Genomic DNA, 16,976 nt, shown 5'->3' with positions numbered 1-16,976 from the left:
TATATATATATATATATATATATATATATATATGTATATGCTGTATATATAGATTGGCGATGTACACTGGCAGATTGGACAATGTACACTCAAGTTACAACAACTTCTTAAGCGGCTAGTTCTGAAATAGTAGCGGAACTAGTGCCTAAACAATGTCTGGCTGGAAGTTTTCATTCTTGGATTTTCTTTTACTGCTGATTTGTGTAAACAGTTAGTAGCCGTTTGCTGCTTGTGATCTGGCCATAGTCCTGAAGAAACAATGCTGTAAGTAATGCACGAGGGACGTGTTACATGTGCAATTTCTGTCTGATTTTTGTCATATGTTGTCTCTTCCTATGCCGTTTGGGTTTTGGTTTAGTTGCCATGTATATTCCACTAGCATGGACCACGCCACAACCATGTGTTAGTTAAAGATTTAATGAACATTATGAATGTGCAGATGAACATTATGAATGTGCAGATAGATAAATTGATGTGGATGTCGTCCGATGGCTGGTCTGGGAGGATGTATGATGACCCGGTGGAGGAGACTCAGAGTGGGGGTTCCGTCTCAGCTGCAGTTTTCGCCAGAATAGTTTACAGACCACCAAAAGTGTCCGATTGTGTAGAACAGAGTTGTGTGTGGGCTTAACGGAGATCATTGAGATTGTTTGTGAATGTAAGATCAGTATGCCTGGGATGACCAGCGGCCTGGACACTGAATGGTTTGGTCGGAGATGCCTGATCTGGCAGCTGTGGATGCGGTGCCAATGCGGAAAGAGTGGCTGGAATAATGCGTGGGAGATATGGCTGAAATGCAGAGAATTCTGTTCAGATGTTTCTGAAACCAGAATCAAGTGGCCCTTTTGGAATAGTGAAAAATGGGTGTTGTGGAGATGCCTTGGCGGCATACCTGGAGCCGATGTATTTGATTAGTGGCTCGTAGGGTTGAGGTAGGAGCTGAGGAGGAAGACATAAAGGCGTAAGAGGTTTGTCAGCTGGTGTGTTAGTTGAAAGTTGTGGCTTAAAACGGCGGCACTGGTGTAAGGGTGAATGTCCGATTCTGAGTGTCTGAATTTTTTTATTCAAGATGTCTACTACTGCTGTGTGGTTGGAATAAATGAGTGTGGACCTGTGACCATTCGTGCCCCCAAAGTATGGCAGCCACGACAATGGGGTATAGGTCGTGAAGTGTCGATGAAGGAGACCCGGACTCTGTGCCCAATCACAGAATTCCGAGGGCTGAGTGAAAGCGAATCATCACCCCCGCAGCAACCGCCAAACCCACGGAGGGAGCTGTGTCGTTTTACAGCTGAATGACGAAGTCCTCGTAGAAAAAAGGAAATGCTGTTCCGAGAAGCCAGGAAATACTGCCACAAGTGCATTTGCACGCCCCGTCCACAGCAATGCTAACGAGGTAAGAGGGGATGGCAGTGGCATTTTAAGAAAGGTTAGACAAGAAGGAATTTGCTCAAAGAACTAAACAAATGGCAGAATTGAGATGCCAAAGGAGCGCGAATAACAGGCGCTTGGAGCATCTGACTGCAAGAAGAAAGTTTGAAAGGAGCAGAATGATGCGCTTCCCCTTCTCCGAGGGCAGCAACGCCGGGAATGACAATGAATCAGATTAATGCCCGAGAACTTGATGTAGGGATGTGGGGGATAGGGAGAGGGGGGAATGTCTAAGTCTATCGGAAGGCCTTGTCAGGTGAGCTTGAAGACGTAGATGTGACGTGAGCAACCTGTCTGAAAGATATACGTCTTCTGGTAACTGTAGAAAGAAACCAGAACCATACCTGATCTTGCAGAGACGGAGAGCGTAGGTACATGGTAGGAGATAACATGGCACAGGTATACTAACTAACATTCTAGTCAATTAAATTTCAAATACACATAGCATCAAGTCATAACAAGTTATCTTGAGACAAAGTAGGTCTAGACTACTTTAATTTACGAGGACTCAACAATTCTAGTAGTTCCCCAAGAGCAAGCAGCGCAACAGTAGCAAGGAAAACACTCCCTTTTAGGAAGCACGGCTTAATAGCAGAAAAAATGGGGCCAAAGGAGCTCCGCATGGAGAGGAGAGGCACATGGGGAAATAGAACCTGATCCCCTGCCAGGGGGAGCTGGTGAGACGTGCTGAGGCTGGCGAGGCCCCTGGCCGCGGACCGCAATCGGTGCCGTTGAGACATATGACGGGATCCGACTGCTGCGGCGTGACTGAAACATGTCCTGTTTCAAATAGATCGTCATACTGATCGTAGTTGACATCAGGTGAGCTTAGCTTTAGCATCCATGACTGAGAGCGTGAAACGCTGACCCTCTTATGTCAAGCAATCAGAGACACGAGCCTGGCGGCGCAGCACAGTGTATGTAGGTTTGTCTGGTGATTAGAGGTGGGGTTTGGGCGTGGCCTTGCTCCCGAACCTAAGTTAACAAATTAACTTCATATAATATTTTTTACATGGTAATTTTATGATAACTATATCCTCAACAATGTTTAATCAATGTCAATATAAAACTGCAAATGGTTTAAATGCCAACATTTGAAATTGCTTGATCATTGATATTACACTTCCAAGTTTATATGTAAGTGTGTTTGAATAGAAAGATAACGTGTAAAAGCTCCTTTTTTTAAACGCGGCTGTCCAACCATATCTCTCAATTGCTTGACATTTATTCAGACCATGGACTTTTAAATAAATGTCACTCACGAAGAGTTAATCCCTTCAGGTTTTACATCTTAGAAGGTACTTTATTAGACAAATATACTCTACTTATGACAGTAACACTTCAAACTCTTAATAATCAGACAAATCTATCTAGAAATGTCATGCGACAAAGAGCAAAGTGCAGTGGTTTTTCCCATTTGCGCTTCTGGCTCTGGTCATTACTTCTACCCTCCAGGTTGTTCAGTAAAAGGGATGTGTTCAGTTTTATAGGGAAATCAGTGTAGCAAGTCAGTGTATTAGGTTGAAAACAAGTACATGTATGTCTCTTTCGCAGGCATTCATTGTAGAGTTGATGACCCAAATCTAAGTCCCCATAGTTCAGAGGCATTGTGGCTACCAGTATTCGTGTGTGTGTGCGTGTGTGTGTGTGTGTGTGTGTGTGTGTGTGTGTGTATGTGTCACTGTGCCTCGACAAACCTCTCCACAAACCTGTGTGTGTGCTCAGACATCCACGCCTGGCTGTTTTTGTACATGCTGTGTGTAGAAACCTTGCAACATGTTTTCGTACTTTCTTATGCAACTGTGTGACTTTGACCACACACACACACACACACACACACACACACACACACACACACACACACACACACACACACACACACAGTATTGGAGAGCTACTTATTCAGTGATAAAAGGCAAGCCAGAGGGAACCCAGTAATTGAACTCCAGTGAGTGAAGCTTGGAAGCACCGTGCCATATCCAGGGTAATAAGAAAAAAGTTATTATTCACCTCAAACACACACACACACACATACACACACACTTAAAGTCCCAGCAGACCACAGAAACTCATACTAAAATACGCACTTGAGCAAGAACAACACAACAAATCTGACTGGCCTGCATTCTGTAGGTTTATAGTTTTCCTGCTTAACCAAGTTTGAAGGCTGATGAAGATCAGAGTGTGGGACTGCTGATAAACTTGGAAATCATTGACTTTCAAACTCTCTACCTCCTGCTGTTCCACTGAATAAATCAGAGCTCTCTCGCTCTCTCTTTCTTTCTCTCTCCCTCTTTCTCTCCCTCTCTCTCTCTCTCCCTCTTTTTGTGTGTATTCAATACGTTCACAGGAAAGAATCCACAGTGTGTTCAGCTAGCTGGTTGCACACATCAGTTTGGCTGCGCACACACACACACACACACACACACACACACACACACACACACACATATTCTTGTATGTATATTGCATCTTCGAAGAGATAGATTTTTGTTCTTTTACTTTTTTATTTAGTCTTCAGTGTATAAACATACATACATACAGACTTAGATAAAGACAGGAATGCAGACATCGATCTACTCAGTTAAATTGACATCTTAGGCTGCTATAAAACTTTTGTGTGACTCATGGTGTGCTTCATAGTACAATCAAAGTAACAAATGAAGATATTTTTATAGGAAACCGGATTACTGTCTGTAAAGACAATGGATTTTTCATTATACTGATGGTGCATTAGTCAGTTAACGATCTCTCCTAAAGGTCAGTTCATATCCTGATGCAAATATCTGAACTAATGGATGAGCACACTTGAAATGACCCAACAAATCCATAATTACAAGTTGAAAATCTTTTATAAAGACTTTTTTTTTTCTGGACTCTGAACAGATTTGAGTTGTAATATTCTAATACTGTATGTAGTGCTTGGTGGGCTTTGCATATTCATCTTAGTTTATTACTTGTTTTTGTCAATATAAGATTTTTGTCATCTAGTGACTATTCTCTGGTGCTGCCTTAGGCCTACATTGATATTTCCTTAGTCACCTAACCCCAAATGTCTATTTCAGTTTTTCGTCTGTATCGTCTCATCTTCATTTCACAGTGGTAGCAAAAATATATCTCAGGAGCAACATGACCAAAACTTCCAAAATGTCAAGACAGGAACGTGGAAAAACGAGAAGGAAGAGTGAAAGAGGAGAAAGAAGGGAAGAAAGGAGAGCACTTTTTTTTATATCTACAACCTCTCTGCTCCCCTGTATTCATTCTTCCCACCTGCCTTCCCCTGGGACACAGTGTCAACTGAAGCCAAATGCGCAACACATGCATACTGTATGTACACACACTGACATGTAACAAGCTGATTGGAGCGAAACCTAATCTTCTTCCAAAAATGCAATCATCCATAGTCCACTTTAATCTCAATCCACCTCCACACACCAATACATAACAACCACAGCTGTGATTATCTGGCAATTTATTGACCCCCTGTTACTGACACCCCATTGATCTATTCCCCAAGCTTTCTTCTGTGTGTGTGTGTGTGTGTGTGTGTGTGTGTGTGTGTGTGTGTGTGTGTGTGTCAAAATAATAAAAGCAAGGCAGTTATCTGTCCTCGCTACCTGCTGTGTATGCTGCCTCTCATCATGGAAGGCATCCCAAACCTTCATCAATGGACTGTGTGCTGTCTTTATAAATCAAAGCCAACTGCATATAAGGTCAACAAGTACAAGCCATCTCTCTGTCTCTCTCTCTCTCTCTCTGTCTCTCTCTTTCTCTCTCTCTCCTCTCTCTCTCTCTCTCTCTCTCTCTCTCTCTCTCTCTCTCGCTGTCTCTCTCTCCATTAGGTGGCTCATGACAGGACAGGTATAGTTGTTATGGTGATTTATTAACATGCACTGTTTAATGGCTATCAAATCACATTTGAGCAGAACTCTCACACTCATACACACACACATGCAAACAAACACACACACGGCTATGTATGTGTAATAATGCTCATAACTACTCATTCAAGTCAGGATGGATACAGATGACATGGTCATATATCAATAGAACCTGAAAACTGTCTAATTAATTGTGGGCGTGGGTGTGTGTGTGTGTGTGTGTGTGTGTGTGTGTGTTGTGTGTGTGTGTGTGTGTTTGTGTCACTGAGTAAAGTGATTGGGATTCAAAGATTTTGACGGGTAACAGGTTCTCAATCAATATGCAGTTGGTCACGAAACATGGAGGGAGCTGGAAGTGTGACATCAATGGTGGTCAACAGATACACACAACACAACCAAATACTTAAACGCGCTGTAAATGTAGAAACAAAGCAAAAAGAAAAGCACAGAAACTCAGAAAAAAGACTGTGAAAAAAAATAGACTGTATAATAACAATACAAATTTAGTATACAGTCTATGGACGGGAGGCATGATTGGAGGTTTCCAGGCTGCAGCCATACCTGAGTCTAATAAAAAAGCAGAGCGCTTTCTCCCCGTGGGGTCAAAAATCGAGCTGTTCCACTTAGCGCTCCCTCTAGAGGACTTCCGTTCTCCGCTTTTCTTTGTGCGTTGCTTATTTTTTTGGGGTTTGTGTGCTTTTCTTTTTGCATCGTTTCTAAATTTGCAGCGCGTTTATGTATTTACTTGTGTTTTGTCTATTTGCATGTGTTTTCTTAAGTCGCAACGCGTTTGCCCCTGTCGGCCATTGTAGACATCAATTCAGGAAAAGCAGCATTAAATTATAATTTTTGTATGAGATAATGGTGTTGTGAGGCTAATCCTAACCTTAAGGGCAGAACCAGCATTGATGTGAATGATGCAGAATGAGTTCAATGAGTCATATTTGGTTCCTATAACATCCCATCTTCTCATTATCCATACATGGTTAATTTGTATGTCAATCTATACATGGGACGGCAATAAAACAGCAAACAAGCCAGGTCACCATATTTAAACGTACAGAACTACTGATTACTTGAACTATTGCAGTGTGAATTTGTCTAGACGTTTCTGTTATGGTTTATGTTAATCATAATAAATGTACTAATGTCTCTAAATGTAAGAGCTAATGCTTATTTTTGGGGGATGTTGTATGGAACACCACCACTGATCCTCACATGGGAATTGTTCGGATTCCCTTCATTAAAAGGTCAGAGGTCATGTGGAGCTACAGAACTCTCAGTCTTGCTGATGAACACAACACAGGGGTTGATGTCCTCTAGCATAGAACCTTGAACAGGAATCCTTTAAAGGCAATCTCTACTGGACCTCCCGGACTCTTGTAACAGCAACAGGGTACATAAACCCCATTAAACACTAGATATGTTATTTAATTGTATTCAGATGTAATTAAATGTGCCTAACGTGATATTTTCCTCCGTTTCAGCCTTATCCATCAACCCTTTGTGTTTGCGACCTTCTTAAGTGATCCCACAGGGTTTTTTTCTTTTCTCTTTTTCCAATGACATTTCAGAGCAATTACAAATTTGGCTTACCTTAGAATTTTACAATTTACTACAAAGTCACTGCTGTGAGCCATCAAAAAGGTTGATAGTAAGTGTTAATAGTGTGAGCGTGAATACAAAAGTATTCAATTAAAAAGTGGAAAGGCTGAGCAATTAAGGCTGGATTGAAATGACTGCACATCATGAAAGAAGAATGTTTTTGATGAGATTAGTTATCATTGACTATGAGATAAATGATGAAGTCATGGACATATAGATCTGGATTTTGAAGTGACAACACGTGAGAAAGGCCGAGCAAAGCCAGATCAATAGAAGAGAGTTAGATTTAATGAAACTGCATGCTGAGAGCACACACTGACAGAGACATTGAGAGAGCCAGTCATAAAAAAGGGATGAGTTGAAAATGAAATCAATGGTTAGAGTGTTGGGTGGGTGGCTGGATGATTGGAGGGATCCAAAAGCTGACAGACAGACTGACTGAAAGATTGAAAAGGACATTTCTGATGTAGGAAACATTAAATGATTGAGATAGTGAAGAAAATGTGTAAAAATATACGGGCAGCAACAAGGATTTAAAAGTTTTTGTTGTGTTTGGAATTGTTGGAACTGACTACCCAGGAAACAGCCTTTGTTTCTGCAAATGTTTTACTTACTGTTTCTGTTCACATAGAGGATACACATTCTAGATAAAGCAGTGATTATCACCCAGGAGTTGATGAGGTGAAACTACATATGGTGGTGGATGAAAGCATGGAAACTAAGACAACCAACTGTGTTTGGAGGATAATATTGCAGCCATTGTGGTCTGCTTTGCTTCAGGTCTCATGAATTTATTAAATTTGCCCCACAAGCTTATTGTGTTAAAAGCACAATCCTTATTTTCCTTTGTGCTTTACCTTCCCCATTTACACTTATCCCCAGTAAAAGAAGTCTTAAGTAGTCACATGTGTTCAATGACTGTGGTTGTACAATGTAGCTTAGAGGTTTGTCTGCTCGTATCATATAACGCAGGTTGTTAGTGAAAAAGAGGGAGTATAGTCAACAGAAGTTTTTTTTTCTATTTTTTGCTGTCAAGAACAATCAGCTCCACCATCATCCTTCCATCTCTCCTCATGTTTGAGAGCTAAGTCAACAAACATGTCCAATAAATCTGTAACCACAGCGCAAACAGAGTAGAGACAGTGTGTCAGCTGAGGATCAATCCCATTTCTTCACCAGTGGAGAAGTTGTGACAATCCCGAAAGACTTAAAGCAATGTCAAGTATTTTTAAAACTCCTGTGAGGGGGAAAAAAGAATACTGGAACTTTAGGAAAAATATCTTAGCTTTAGTTGCCATACAGCCGCAAGTAAAGATTACTTTTTTGAGCAGTTTAGTGCTGTCAGCACTGAGAAAGTGTGAAGAAAGATAGCCCATATGGTCAGTTTTGAAAAGCTGTGCGCAAAGCAAAATAAAATGGACTGTAAAGTCACCTTCGAAAGTACTTTTCAAAGAAGTCAAGTGCATAATGTGAAAAGCACTGTGTGTATCTTGACATCTCTTGCTGTGTCAGAGGCCTCTGCTCTGATTCCTCTTCTCCTCCTCCTTCGAGGGAGCGAGGGAAGGATCACTCCTTCTTCAAAGTCTCTCTTTCATCTCCATCCCATCACACCATCCTCTAGGGGAGGGCAAGGGGGAGCGGCATGAAGCAGATAGGACTGGCTTTTTATACATTCATCTCCTCCCTTGTTCTTCTCCTTCTCATTCTCCTTTCCTCTACATGCTTCCGGGGCACTGTTAGCCCTCTTTGAGCTAAAAACTGTTTTTGTTTTACTTTGGTTTTCTGTGGTTTTCCCCCACTTTAACCATTTGCATTAGCTTTTCTCTCCTTTCTTTCCTCGGCCAGTGCTTATCATTTCACTTTTCTATCAGTTTATCATCATTTTATAATGAGAGTAGCCCTTAACCTGGAGGGATGAAAAGTACAGTGTCTTTATTTATTGTATGTGCTGTATTATTTTAAAAACAAGTGGTTGCTATGATTACTTTTCATTATCTTTAACAGCCATAAAGCATTCCTTGACTATTTTCGAGCTGCAACAGTGAGTATGTTTACATGCACACTAATATTCCACTATGATTCCAAATATGACAAGATTCCAAATTTGATACACTTCATGTAAACAACCTATTCCCTTAAGGCCTTTTTCTGAATATAGCCTTTTCTGATTTAAGACATGTGGGATATGCTAGTATTATTCAGGTTTTAAAAGCATTTTGTAAATAGTGCATTCGGATTGTGTCTCAAATGGGGTGTTTACTGCAGTTTGCGACAGTTTACAACATTTGTCTCTTTGAAGCTTGCCATCAGCTCTGTGAGTTGCCATGGTTGCTGGACACAAACCAACTAGCCAACCGTTTGCTAGGCCGGGGTAGAGATGCATGCCCTAAAGAAAAGCCCACATTTCTGTTCAAAAGGAGAAACACAGCTAAGATTTTTATCTTTTCAAGAAGATGGTTGTGGAAATGAAAGAGGAAGGCTGTATTGGCATGGCTCAACAAGTCCGCCAACAGTGGAAAACTGTGCAAAAATCCTATTTTGCACAGTTGCATGGTGACCGGAATATAAGTTATGTTTTCATTGTCATTAGTCATGCAAACAGCTTAGTAGGACTATTGTCTTATTCTGAATAAGGGAAAAAACCTGCCTACTGTGTGTATGATATTACAGGACTAAGCTAATCTGGGCTAGAACAAAGAAACACAGATATTAAAGGCTTACCTAGCCTGTAACATTAAATATATTGTCTCCTCTCCCCGCGGGTTTGCATATAATGTGAGAATGAGACCTGAGCTGGCCTGGATGAGTAATTCCATTCCTACCTTAGAGATGTTGCGCTGTGGTAAACTCACTCACCCAACCAATGTTTCAGTTCGCAGTTGAAAGATGGCTGATGATGAATCCCTCAATGAATCTTTCCCACACACCTGCAGTACTTGGTTAAAATAGCATCCAAAACACACAACATAAACCTCCTGAAAGACCTCACGTAAAAATGTAAACGTAGTCTTTAATTTTAGGGACAGCATATTTTTTTTGTCCCTCATTTCTTAATCTAGAACGTCCCATTTGTTGTGGGGATCTTGCTTATGTATCCAGAAATAAGCACATATACTGTATGTTTTCACTGATTCCCAGGCTGGATTAAGGCCCAGTTTACGCAGACATGGTTATTTTGAAAAACTAAGACATTTCCTTTCGTTTGTGCCCTTTGTTTACACACAAATAGAGAATTTGCCTCTGAAAATAAGTCTTTCTAAAAACTCTGGCTAAAGTGGACATTTTGGAAATCTTTGTTTGCACGTTTGTATGTAAATTGAGACAAATGGAGGATTAGGCAGCCGAGGAAGTGAGTAAGAGAAGAGAGAGGAAGTGTTGCTGTTGTTGCTATTTTAGGGGATTCTGATTGGCTTGAGCTTTTCGTTACACTGCCACCTACAGATTTGGCATGCTCTTGACGACACTGATTGCATATATACACGGGTACATGTAAATGAACACTTTTCTGAAAACTGACAACTGTGCATAAGGTTATTTTAGAAAATGGGAAGAATAAAATGTCTCTTTGTGAAAATAGCCGCCCTCGTGTAAACATAGCCTAAATTACTTGTTTTTTGCTCCATTTTGGTCTCAGGCTAGAAGGGATGTCGGAGACACATTCTAAAATGGCACAGCATGCCAAGTGTGTGTGGCAGGCTATTTTCCAATGTCTCCTCTCTACACAATTGAGCTGTATGCTTTCAGTGGCTCACCAATACCCACACCATGAACCTCCCTCCCACACCACTCCTGGGGAAAGACTAAATGTGCTACTTTTGGTTCCCAGGAGTTTGTGAAATGCTGTTCCTACTGACTAACAAAACCTCTGGGATAGTTAACGCTCAACCCTGGGAATGTACACTCTGCATGAGCATGATGTCACTTTATCCCACATAGACACCGACACACATACACACATAAACACACATGGCTGTGTAATGGTGCCAGTCACATTGCTTTCCAAGGGGATTTGACAGGGATTGATGTGTAAAAGCCACTATCCACTTGATAATGGTATATGCTTGTTTATGGTTCTAGTCTTCTTACAGTGTGTGTATGTCAGAGTGTCTGTATGTGCTTTGTGTCCCTTTTTATTTTGGCATCTGATCTAAGAGGACACTTCATTATCTGCAAGCTGCCTTTCATCCCAAAGGAATCTCATTTAAATCTCTCTTTGACTCTCTCTACTCCAATGCACTGATGTTGTTTTGTCTTTCTTTGACTAAGTGACTGTCCCATTTTGTCTGTGTATGGTTCTCATTCAAACCTTTTCTGATTTCCCCCTGGTCTCGATGCAGAACACAGACTAGACAATTAGATTTAGAGGGGGATAAAATCAACAAGTTATTACTCTTTCCTTAAACTTATTGACCAGCAAGTTATCATTTAGACAATTTTCCCAAAAAGTTGATTCAGAGTTAAGACTATTTACTCTATACCTTACTTTACTTGAAGCACTTTACTACACATTTTTGTAAACGGTTGATCTATTGAGGATACCAACTTTAAACATGTTAAAAGATATTTACCATCCTCCACAATCATCTTGTGTAATTTATTCAAAAAAATATGTACTTTCAATGTTGATATACCATTGGCAGAGTTTTTACAACCATTTGACAAAGGTTATAAAAGCATCAGTGTGGAAGAGAAATCTCACTGTGTGGAACAAAAAAAACATTTTTGTTTCTGCCCAACTTAAGTACCTAATTAAACTAGAATTACCACCAGGGGCGGATTTAGTCATTTTGAGGCCTAAGGCAAACACAGGCATGGGGCCCTCCACAACCCGTGTTCTCCCCCTTTTCAATCCTTATATCTGAGAAAGACATACTTGTAACTTTTCTCCAGTCTTCACTAGAACAACCTGGACTGACGCTGCCGGTGGGTAGCTCCTCTTCATCAGTGTTAGCATTGCTAGCGCAAGCACCGGCTTCTTGTTGCTCTTTAGAAACGTTAATGTTAGTGTTGTCAGTAGCCGTCGTAAAAAAGGTTGTTACCTTTGGAAGTTTTGCCAAAAATAGCACTTTAGCATGTCAATGTTTAGAAATATCATTAATTGGTGAAAAGTAAGACAACAAATCGTAACCATAAGTTTATGAGGCGTTTACGGGGCCCTTGGTAGCTTGGGCCCTAAGGCAATTGCCTACCTTTGCCTAATGATGAGTCCGCCTCTGATTACCACCTTGCAATTGTATGCTTACACCAACCAAAAAAGCTGCAGTTTACATCCATGTCTGTCCAGACTCATATAATATAAGTAATGAAGACTTTGAAGGAAATACCAAATGTATTGTTTGGCAAAACGTGGATGCTTCACACACATTTTCAACCCGGCAACAGAGAAAACCTATAAAATCAGCACAGTTTCAAGATTGGTGTCCTCAATTCAGTATCGGACCAAATGTCTTTGAACGTTCTTTTGGTTGTCCAACCTGGGTGAACCTCTAGAGAAAAAAAAGGTAATTTGTATTTATCTTTTGCATGATCTGTTGCAGCTTAAGAAAATAGTCAGAAACAGCTAGCCTGGATCTGTCCAATGGTAAAATGATTGCCTACCATAATCTATATTTTAACACGGTCTCATGGCAGTTTGTGAAATGGTCATGTTATTTTTAATCTATCGATTCCTGTACAGGGATATGTTCATCTAGTGTTTTTAGTGCGCCAGGACACGATCCATGGTCTCTGGGGGATGCAACAACGGGGAAATTAAACGCGGGACGCGGCAGGAGTCTTGGGGGGACGGGCGACAACAGCGGGACGGTTGGGTGTGGGAAAAGAATAACGGGGAAAGGACAGGTCACACGCTGGTACACAACCTGCAGTCTCTTGGGGACGCAACAATAGGGAAATGAAACGGCACACGCAGGAGACGCGCGACAACGGGTTTAGGAAAAGAACAACAGGAAAACGAATTGTCACACGCGGGCCACGATCCCCGGGTTCCGTGATGAAAGTCCTGTGTTGTTTTACCCATCCACTACCCCAGCCAACTTCCCTGCCTGGGTTTTTAGCTTTTCTTACTACTCATTAAAGTATTCGTGCTGTGATCACGAAAGATGCTTCCCAGTAAAAAAAAATACATGAATGTGTACACAAATCAATAGATTACATTATGTGACCATTTCACGAACTGCAGTGAGACTGGGTTGTATATGTCGATGTCAACATAGTCTTATCCATTTTACATTTAATCTAAAAAATCTGAAAATTAACATCGGGTCGCTTAATTAAAACTACTTTCTTATGAGACTTCATATTTGACTAAAGTTGGCTCCAATTAGGACATCCAATACTGCAGGCATATTGACTGAAGCACTCTGATTGACCTATGACTGACTGTCATTGATAAGTTGTTTTTAATAAGTTCAAGAAAGCTGTTAGATATGTGGTGAATATTTTTGCTGGAGGTGTCTCGGGAGCAGTTGAAAGCTCATATTTCAAAAGATTTGTGACCTGGAGGGTGTCTGAATCCTCAAACCAGCTCCAAAAATCTGTAAAAACTGCAGACTGTTCTTTTCACCCTCCTCATCAACATGAAGTCTTGTCGCACCATCAAATGAACCACTTGTCCCACAGTCCCCACAGTGGCAGCCATCAGTGATGTCAGATGTTTGCCCTGGTTTTAAGTAAGTTGGGTAAATCAATGTGGGATTGCTATGGCTACCTACTGCAAACTGCAATTTTTTTATGTCCCCTCTCTACGATAGTAGGCAGCTTCTTTACATCATAGCCTCATTTACCAAATATACATGGCTACCAAAGTCCATTGCCTAAAAAATGTGTCCTACATCAGGGGATTGGGTTCATTCTTTCCCCAGTGAGTTTAGTTAGTTTAGATGCCATGAAGTGTTAAGTGTTATTGTGATAAATTAATTCCAAGCCATTTTCATTTCCAGTTATACGATAGTAGGTGAGCCGGGGGTTGGAACAGCTTGATTGTAATACTGTATGCTAAGACACAGCTGTTGTCAATTATCATTTGTTAAATATAATTTGTTCTCAGTTGACACACAGAAGGAAAATGTCCACCTTTTTTTTAGGTAACAGCGTTTTTGCTCAGTTTCAAACATTTAGATGCAGCCAAATAAGCATAACAATACAATGATTTGGCTCTAAAGAGGCACACACCTGCATGTCACTGACATGGATACAAAAATTAATATAAATTAAATAAAATATGATGTTGAAAAATAAAGCCACACAAGTGCAACATAAGCAATACAGAAGATAAGCGATAAAGAGCACAGTAAATTAATTGTTAGTCTTCATATTCTACTCTGCATTATGCATTTTACTGTGCATGCTTCATTTGTAGAAATTGGCAGTGCATTGGCTAATATAACCTTGCCATACCCACAAATACATCTTTCCATTCTCCAAAACAGTACATTTTGATGAACTAAATGCATTTAATTCCCTCTCCACTGCCTTGTCAATGTGCATCAGTCAAATACAAATAATGATTCTCTGTTGCCTGAAGATGTATACATTTGATTTTGTCACACATTGAATGAGCTTTGAGATCAAACCAAAGAAAATAACAGTTATTGGAAAGTGTGACAACACACACATGGTGGATGGACAAGTCAACTAGATACTGTGTTTTCTAACCGAGCTGTCATTTCAGAGATTCCAGGTGAAAAGCAAATCTCATTCATACTTGAGAGCACATGCAATGGAGAAGGGGTCCCTTTTATGAAACCTGCCAATTTATCCTCACACCAGCACAAGATATTTTCATTTCCGCTATGATGTCGTGCCAAGGCACATAGTCTGTCTGCCTCTTTCATCGTCTGGGATTGTGCTTTTCCACAGGTATGCCAAAGCCAAGGGCCGTGCTTTAAATTCATTATCAGCCTGTCTTAAAGATGAGAAGCCAATCTGTCTGAGAGGTGTCTGGAAGGCTCCGCAACAACGTCATGACAGAATGAGCTGTAGTGAAATACCAACACACTGCTCTCTTTCTCTCTTTCTCTCTTGCTCTCTCTCTCTCTCTCTGCAAGAGAGAGAGAGTGTGTGTGTGTGTGTGTGTGTGTGTGTGTGTGTGTGTGTGCTTACGAGAATGAGACATTGACAGCAGTATGAGTAAGAGGGCAGGTGCTTATTGTGTGACAATTTCTGTGTGTGTGTAAGATTAGTTTTTCAATGCTAATGTGATGGCTTTAGAAATGTGGGAGGGGGGAACAATACTTTAGCTGCCAATAAATAATCAAATTTAATAAAAATGAGGTAGCTAAGCACCAGATTATAGCGATTGTATTCCTGTCACATACACACTCATTATATGATTGCTGAATATAAAAAAGAGGATGGCTTCCCCCAACCCTTCCCCATTACGCCTTGGGAGGGTGTTTGGAATTGGAAACCAACCAAACCAATATTGGTGATTTGTTACTAATTGGATGTGAGTTACTATCTTGGATAATTCTCTGAGTACATCTAGTTATTGTTTGTCACATTTCATATTATCAATTATGTGTAGGCCTATATAAAATGAGTTGCCTGTTTTCGGCGACAGCAGGCAGCGGTTTTCAGTGAAAAAGTCTTAAAACCCACTGTACACTACCTGCCCAGCACCAACAGACAACAGACAGACACTTACTGACAGGTGAAATGAGCATTTAGCAGCTGAAGAACCAGACATTTTTCTTAGGAATTGGTGGAGACCAAAACTGAGCTAAGAAGAGTTAATATGGCATACTAATCACACATTTTTTAAATGGATAGACACCTTTGAACGCTGTGTGTATACAAACATTAAGCAATACTACATAAACCTTCTCTAGATTAGGTATTTGAAATAGTTACAGATGAAGAGTCTAAAAAGGGGTGTTCATCTGGAAAACATGAGGTACAATTTTATGTTTTCTTACTTGAGCGTGAAAGTTCATTCTCGGCCTTGGAGTTATACCGTGGCCAATCAATCTTAATTTAAGGTCCAGAGCTTTTGACTGGATACCATGGTATCATTGAATTAAGATTGTCTCAGGTTTCATAAAGTTAGCCAAGTTGCAATCACTTGGGAGTTTTTTGGATATTGGTCTAGCTCCTCCTATTCTAATGTTTTCTGTCATACCTTACTCATATCTGCTTTTATTTAAATTCAATTCATCTTTAAACAATGTCCCTCTTTCCACCCCTGTTCACAGCTCACCTATGCTTACCCTCTTTCTCCGATTTTGACCTTCCATCTTTCTGCATGTAGTCACTCATTAGTCTTTCAGCTAGGTTGCAAAAAGAGAAAGAGAGTGAGAGAGGCAGCAGACGTAATGACAACTGGCTGACAAAATGACATTCACCCTGGACAAAAGGAGAGAGGGGGGGATTGAGATGAGAAAGAATGACAGGCATGGTGTAATAGGGGAGAGAAGAATATGTGGGTAAAATGTTGAAGGGTAGAAAGAAAGAGGGAGAGCCACATGCCGGCGACAACTGCCATGACACAGGGCTGCTCTGGGGGACTCAACAATGGGGAAAGTGAAATGAAACACCACATGATGGTGACAGCAACGGCCACCGGGACACGATCTGCTGTCTCTGGGGGATGCAACAACGGGGAAATGAAACGGCACATGCCGGTGACAGCAACGGGACGGACCGCCACACGCTGGATGCACTACAACAACGATACGGTTGTGGTTAGGAAAAGAACAACGTGGAAAATAACCGACACACGCAGGAAAGACCGACAACAACGGGACGGTTGTGTTTAGGAAAAGAACAACAGAGAATTTAATCGTCTGACATGACCCCCGGTTTCTGGGGTCAAAGTCCTGTGTTGTTTGACCATCCACCACCCCAACCAACCTTACGTGGAATTTAGGCTTTGCAGTACTACTCACTACGGTAATCGTGCTGTTATCAAGAAAGATGCTTCCCATTTAAATCCATTAGTTTAACATTCATGCTCACCACCTTGAAAAAACGAGAAAATTGTGTCAGATCACTAGATTAAATAATGTGACCATTTCTCGAACTTCCATGAGACTGGGCTGTCATGACACAGTAACAACA

The 16,976-nt window shown here is 40.9% G+C and overlaps 1 protein-coding gene and 1 long non-coding RNA gene across 2 annotated transcripts in view; both read right to left on the bottom strand.

Annotated features, from left to right (window-relative positions):
• The window catches only part of LOC116698660 (uncharacterized), a 21,136-nt gene extending 19,661 nt beyond the window's left edge, over positions 1–1,475 (bottom strand). The window contains exon 1 of the long non-coding RNA XR_004334274.1: positions 1,465–1,475. This is a non-coding gene — a long non-coding RNA (uncharacterized LOC116698660). The remainder of the gene's footprint in view (positions 1–1,464) is intronic.
• The window catches only part of LOC116698496 (zeta-sarcoglycan), a 372,560-nt gene that overhangs the window by 291,514 nt on the left and 64,070 nt on the right, over positions 1–16,976 (bottom strand). The window lies entirely within an intron of this gene.

The sequence above is a fragment of the Etheostoma spectabile genome, chromosome 2 (assembly GCF_008692095.1).
Source record: "Etheostoma spectabile isolate EspeVRDwgs_2016 chromosome 2, UIUC_Espe_1.0, whole genome shotgun sequence".
NCBI lineage: Eukaryota > Metazoa > Chordata > Actinopteri > Perciformes > Percidae > Etheostoma > Etheostoma spectabile.
The sequence above is the reverse complement of the archived record's forward strand: the minus strand, read 5'-3'. Positions and strand labels throughout refer to the sequence as shown.